Source organism: Aquarana catesbeiana, linkage group LG01, assembly GCF_042186555.1.
Source record: "Aquarana catesbeiana isolate 2022-GZ linkage group LG01, ASM4218655v1, whole genome shotgun sequence".
Classification (NCBI taxonomy): Eukaryota; Metazoa; Chordata; class Amphibia; order Anura; family Ranidae; genus Aquarana; species Aquarana catesbeiana.
The window spans coordinates 76,967,899-76,975,078 of NC_133324.1; the positions used below are offsets into that span (position 1 = coordinate 76,967,899).

General features: G+C 39.1%; 1 long non-coding RNA gene across 1 annotated transcript; it reads left to right on the plus strand.

Annotated features, from left to right (window-relative positions):
- Positions 1–867: 867 nt before the first annotated feature.
- Positions 868–6,736, plus strand: LOC141132356 (uncharacterized). The gene is made up of 2 exons (XR_012242886.1): positions 868–2,109; positions 6,535–6,736. It is a non-coding gene; the product is annotated as an uncharacterized lncRNA (long non-coding RNA).
- The last annotated feature ends 444 nt before the right edge of the window (positions 6,737–7,180 follow it).

Sequence of the window (7,180 nt, forward strand, 5' to 3'; positions counted from 1 at the left end):
ATCAGACCCTCTCAGTGCAGGTGCGAATCACATGCGATGTCTGGCATCGCACAAGTGTGAACCCGGCCGTAAAAACGCAAATCGCGGCAAAATCGCGCTAAAATCGAGGCAAAAACTCACCACATGTTTTTCTGCAGATCGTCCACTGAAAAGCAAAAAAAGCCCCGTTTTGTGTTTACCAATCACACCAGTGCGAAATGAGATTTGTGGAGTTCTGTACTTGGAAAAGTCAGAAAAAAAATTGTATTACCTTAAAAAAGAAATAAAAATATATAAACAGCCCTATGCAGTATACAGGCCGCTACAGACAAATTTCAAAAAAGCGATATTTCAATTGATTGACCATTTAGGGAAAAAATTTGCAGCAGCAGATTAGAGTTTCCTTTCAAAGGCCAAATAAATGAGGAAGGAAAAAAAAAAAATCATGCAAACACGCAAGTGTTTTTACGCAAGACATACTTGTTTAAAGTAAACAGTTGAAAACAGAAAGTAAAATGCGTCTTCCTGTGTTTCTGGCCACGCTGGAAGCTGTTACAGAGCGGAGATAGGCCTGAACACATCACAGCACTTCCTCATTCACTTTTCAGGCAGCCTACTAGCGTATGACTGGGAAATAACCTAGGAGGGAAGAAGGGAGGGAAGGAGGGAGGGAGCAGTACTTATATCATCTCCACCTCCGTCAGGAGTAAAACAGACTGCCTTATATGCGAAGGAGAGAGGTTATCTGTTCTGTGGCTCTTGTCACTAGTGTCCTACTACTGCCTTATATCTGTGGTGTCTTCTGTTCTGCAAACATAGCCGGATCTCAGAGACCCAACATGAAGCCTGGAAGGCCCTCCTGGAGGAAGCTTCAACCTGCAGGTATGATTGAGCTTAAAAAATGAACAGAGGGCTGCTGAGCTGGTTCCACAAATCCTATATTATAGATACGGTCTTGGAGGAACCGATTGATTTGTGACGATTTATATAACGCCATCATCTCCTGTTGCCCTGTACAACAATGATACAGGAAAAAAAAAAAAAAAGATAAAACAGGAGCATATAATAAAAGTTATTATTGCGTGATACAATAGAAAAGCCCTCCTGTACAAGACTAGCATCTAGATCACCCGTTCTCAACCTTTTTATCAAGGTGGATTCTTTTAAATGCTTTTCTGGTCTCATGGAACCCCTGCTAAAAAATTACTATATCTACAGCTCACGCAGACTGGTTAGTAGGAAGAATGCACTTTACTGGTGGTCAGTGGGAAGAATGGTCCTTATATTGGTGGTCAGTGGGAAGAATGCCCCTTAATGGTGATCAGTGGGAAGAATGCTCCTTAGTGGTGGTCAGTGGGAAGAATGGTCCTTACATTGGTGGTCAGTGGGAAGAATGCTCCTTAGTGGTGATCTTTGGGAAGAATGCTCCTTAGTGGTGATCTGTGGGAAGAATGCTCCTTAGTGGTGGCCAGTGGGAAGAATGCCCCTTACCGGTGGTCAGTGGGAAGAATGTCCCTTACCGGTGGTCAGTGGGAAGAATGTCCCTTACTGGTGGTCAGTGGGAAGAATGTCCCTTACTGGTGGTCAGTGGGAAGAATGCGCCTTAGTGGTGGTCAGTGAGAAGAATGCTCCTTACATTGGTGATCAGTGGAAAGAATGCCCCTTACCGGTGGTCAGTGGGAAGAATGTCCCTTACTGGTGGTCAGTGGGAAGAATGTCCCTTACTGGTGGTCAGTGGGAAGAATGCGCCTTAGTGGTGGTCAGTGAGAAGAATGCTCCTTACATTGGTGATCAGTGGAAAGAATGCCCCTTACTGGTGGTCAGTGGGGAGAATGCCCCTTACTGGTGGTCAGTGGGAAGAATGGTCCTTACATTGATGGTCAGTGGGAAGAATAGCCCTTACTGATGGTCAGAATGGTCCTTACATTGGTGGTCATTGGGTAGAATCCTCCCTTACAGTTAGCTTAAAAAGATCATTGTTGGCAGTTGTTACATATCTGAGAGGCAGAAATTGCTCACTGCCCAAGGAACCCATCCTCTAGTAACCTCTGGAGGAACGTAGGGATCCATGGAACGTTGATTGATAAAGACTGCTCTACAGGATAGAACGGTCCTCAAAACATGAAGAAGGTATTCAATTTCTTTGCATTTACCTGTTTTATTATACATTGTACTTTAAACACACATTCTTATCAAAGAACTGAATCAGTGGTGCAGAAAATGTTATATTTTATACACTTGCCTGTTTTGTAAGACCTTGGTGGCAAAATAGATATGTTGTCCCACAGTCAACACATAAACCAAATTATTTATCTAGTGTGTTTCTTTTTATGTAGTATATGTCAGGATATTAGAATTGAATAAAAAAAAATGAGCAAATTAAACATATACTGTATTTTACAAGTCTTCTTCAGCTGTTTTTAGGTCAACAGTTCTGAAACTGGGCTACTTTTAATGTTTAAGTATATATTTTAGTATTACAATTATAACAATAGGAAGAGATAATAATAATATATTAATACAGGCAGTCCACTAGTTACAAACATCCGACTTACAAAAGACTCCTACTTGCAAACGGAAGGAGACAACAGGAAGTGAGAGAAAATCTACCCCTAGGAAGGGAAATTCATTCCTGTAAGAGTTAATATGGGAAAAAGGTGTCTTCACTGATGCTTTATCACCAATCCTTGTTTCCACAACAACCCAAAATTTTCAAAACCCAATTGTCATTGGGACAGAAAGTGAGGTGAAATCTTCTGAAGAGGAGCACAGACAGCAAAACAAATGTTACAGGGGTAATAACCCTTCCCAATGCTATCCAAAAAGCTTAAAAATAGTTTTTTTGGCTGGAGCTACACTTAAAAAATGTACCTGTTCCGACTTACAGATTCAACTTAAGAACAAACCTACAGACCCTGTCTTGTTTGTAACCCGGGGACTGCCTATAATACTATTATGATATTGCTACTATTACTACTACTACTACTACTACTACTAATAATAATAATAACAACAATAATAATAATAAAATATTAACAATACTATAATAATCTCTCGATACTACTACTACTAATATATTAATAATACCCTAATAATATCATAATACTATGATTACTACTACTACTACTACTGCTACTACTAATACTACACGTCACGAGTTCTGAAAAAACAGCACCAGTGGCCCGTTTCTTCAGTGCGCATGCACCAATGACGTCGGCAGCAGCGCATATACTGAATATCTCCTAAACTGTGCAAGTTTAGGACATATCCACTGTACCTAAGCGTAATAAGCGTTATTATAGGCTTACCTTTAGGTAAAAGCGGTGTAACAGAGTTTACAACCACTTTAAGTCATCCATTCAGCATGGAGAGGAATAAAAAGGAAATTCAAAGTTGAAAAGTGATCAGGCAGCAGTTTGTTTATTAGATAAAGTAATGTTTTCAATAGAATAGGTGTTTCAGAATAGTTAGAATGTAACAATAAGTTACGTTTGGGTTCCACATTGTAATTTACAACCCTGATCTGCCTGCACTTGTGACGGCTTTAGACATTAGCAAACATGTATATTGTGATTGGAAAAAAATAGATATGTTTACTCTACAGTTCCATCCAACCTTATCCAGCAGGGACGTCAATTAGTAGCTGAAGAGGACAAAGGTCTTGGTTTATCAGGCAGCAATAGCTCTTACTGGATGCTAAAAATAGTTTCTTGTGTGGTTTTACTACATGTGAAATATATAGTTTGAGAGGCCACTTTAGCATGCCTTAAGTATATATCAGATCAAAAATCTGTATTTTAGAGTTTCATCTACAGAGGAAAAATAATAGTAAACTTAGATCTATTTCTATAATTTTTTTTTCTTTTGCTGTGGATTGTTTTCTTCCTTTTGACATAAAAACGTTTGGCTTTTCTCTCCATTGTCACACCATTTCCTGTGGAGCTCCAAATCTTCAAAGCTTTTAGGCTTTTAAGGCAAACAACATAACAAAATAAAAAACATTCCAGAAACCGCCAGATGCAGGAAAGAGATTTAAAAATCTTTTTTGTTAACTTGTTTTAAAGGTAATACGGCATTAAAGGTAGAACCCCAGTTCTATCATGTCTCTAATATGGTGGCTGCAGGCGTTTCCATATATTCATTCAATCGATCCTTCTTTGTGACTAAACTGATCGAATCCTCTGGATTGATCTGGCAGAATTTTGTTGATCATTCAAACAAATAAAACCAATCATAATAGAGATCAATCACATGACCAGTTTCAAGCAAGCCTTTACATTTATGACTGATCGATTGGATATTTGACCAATATTTTCAGTCAATTCCAAATGTGGAACAATAGCACACTGTTTGATATTTTACGACAGGATTAGGTGTTTGTGATCGCTTGTAGCTGGACCAATCACAAACCACCAGTGCTTCCCCATTTTAGGATTTGCTTTGTCACCCAAACTCACCACAGTCATCGTTATGTAAAGTGAAGTAATATTGCAGTAAGAGCTTATAGGGAACTTATATAGACAGAGATATAGGCCCTGTCATTACTAACGTTTAAAGCTGCAGGGTCCAGGGGGTGGGGGCTTGACAGGCCTAATGACTGACAGTTGGGGTGCTGCTTTAACGTGCTACATCATTCTAACTCTAGGGAATGCTTATGCCAAAAAGTGACCTTAAAAGGGCACACAGTACCAACAGTTTTTGTCACATTGACTTGTTTAGCCCTCAAAATGGCAGCCTCCTAGGCGGGGGAGGTACATCTTAAATACCCTATGTAGCTGTGTCCATTAACCTGGACACATAAGCTAACATTTGGTGTTTATTAATTACAGACTTTTATACATCAGTGGGCTCACAGAAGATCCAAAGTATTCATGGAAAATGTTTATGTGGTTTGTAAAACTAACAACACATAGGTCCCTTTTACATGGGCTTCCATTAGTCCGTTTCTGACCTGTGATCACACGGATCAAAAACCAACTGCAAGGCATTCCTATAGGCTAGGATGTAAGCAGACCAGCGTCCACCTATATCCACCCACATTCAGGTTCAATGGCCCAAACAGAAAGAGTTTGCTTACAGGTCTACTTTTACCGACCTGAACCCATGTGGGCAGGTATAGGGGACGCAAATCCACTTAGATCCAAACAGGATAGGGATTGCATGGATCCATTCGTCTTTCATTACAAGATCCATTCAGGTTGGTTTGACCAAATGGAAAGAGTTTACGCCCAGGTCCATTTTTACTGACCCGACCCCATGGGGGCAGGTATAGGAGGATACAAGTCCGCTTACATTTGGACAGGATAGGGATTGCATGGGTCCATTCTTCTTCCATTACAAGATCTACTCAGATTCTTTCGACTAAATAGAAAGTTCACGTCCAGGTCCATTTTTTACTGGCCTGGCCCCATGTAGGCAGTTATAAGAGGACGCAAGTCCTTTTACATTTAGACAGGATGGGGATTGCATGGGTCCATTCTTCATTACAAGACAGAGGATAAAAATTAGACATGGATGGTACAGATGTGAAATCTCCAGTTCAGATCTGACTCAGTGGAGGATCAGTCTAGGATCCCCAGCGGAGACAGAATGGATGATATCTGTGTGAAAGGACACATAATAGCATCTTTTATTTATGTTTCTTAAGGAATTTGTTTTCTTTTTTTGTTATACATTCAGACTGTGATCATCTTAAAATTCTGATATTTCTATTTTCCAATTAATGGGAAAAAACTTCCATATTTCAAAAATGCAATTGGATGTTTATATAACATTCACAGTTATAGGCAGGCTGATACTAGCACAAAAGTAGGTTGGTCAAACCTTAGTAATCTTAGAACTATTTTGGCTGAGCTGAAGAACATCAGATCGAGACACATCAGACTTGAATCTAGGTCAGCAATCAAAATTAGGATAAGTAGGTCAGGAAGACATCTTGTTGATCAAGTTTCACTGGGTGGTTTAATTATGCAGGCAACTGAGTCATCTCCCAATTATATTGGGAGGAATCCAAAAGGCTTAGGAGGAATGTAGAGTTAGTAGGTCATCTAGGCTCAGGTCATCCATATTTTACATTTTAAAACCATTGCTAAAGAAACATATGCATTTCCTGTAACAAACAACAAAATCCTATAGTTTGTTTTTCAAAATGAAAGGCAACCCTTGATTATTTGGTTATTATGACGTAATAAAATTGAGGTGCTCTATTGCCCTATAGTAGATCACCTTTGGAAGAAGACACCAGAAAAGGTGTCCCACCCTTTGGAAAACTTCTCCATGCATACTAGTCTTTAACATTTTGGGCATCCCACCACTTTCTGCTATGGGGTTGATGGTCATCGATGGAATAAATCTCTCCAGTGATTGAAACCAGTTCCTGACCCTTCCGCAACCTATCCAAGGGCAAAGAAAAGCCCTGGCTGAAGTTCTACTTTTAAATTGATAAATTAACCAAAATGATCAACTTTTTTTTATAATAAGCCATAATGTACTTTTATTAACCTCTTGCTTCCATAAAGTCAAATAACTACATGTCTTTTTTTTTTTTTTCAACAGAAAAAGAAATTGTGGCCGAAGTGGCCAAGCAGTTGCGCTTGATGGGGGATAAATACAACATGAAGCAGAAAATCCTGAATGTTGTGACCAAGATTCTCTCACCAGGAACCTGATGAGCGCTTATAATGAAATAATAATTAAAGAAATTATAAAAAAAATAATTAGTACCACCAATGCCACGATGGCGTGGGGAAGAAAACAACGGGTTACAGCCACTGTGGTTTCAGCCTCGGAATCATTGTTCCAATGTGGGATACCGTACATGGAGAGGAAGAACTGAATTTTATTTACAAGCCAAAGATGAGTTGTCAAGGATCAACAATACTGGAGCATTGACAGAACGACCATACAAGCATGAACAAAAGTCACCTTTGTACATAAACACTACGCAAGGATGCCTAGCAACGTCAAGTCTGTTGACTCTACATCGAAGTATCGGGCTGTTTTTACAACATGGAAAACCCTTCTGGACTTTAACCTGGAGATCATCGTTTTTATTACCTTTTTCCATTTGTATCACATTTCAACCTTTGAAATGATTGTTTAAAACGTAACGTTATGGACAAAAAGAAAAGTGACAAAAACTTTTAGCACTTGTCAGAAAAAAACAAAGTTTAATCACTGTATGTCTAATAATATTATAAAA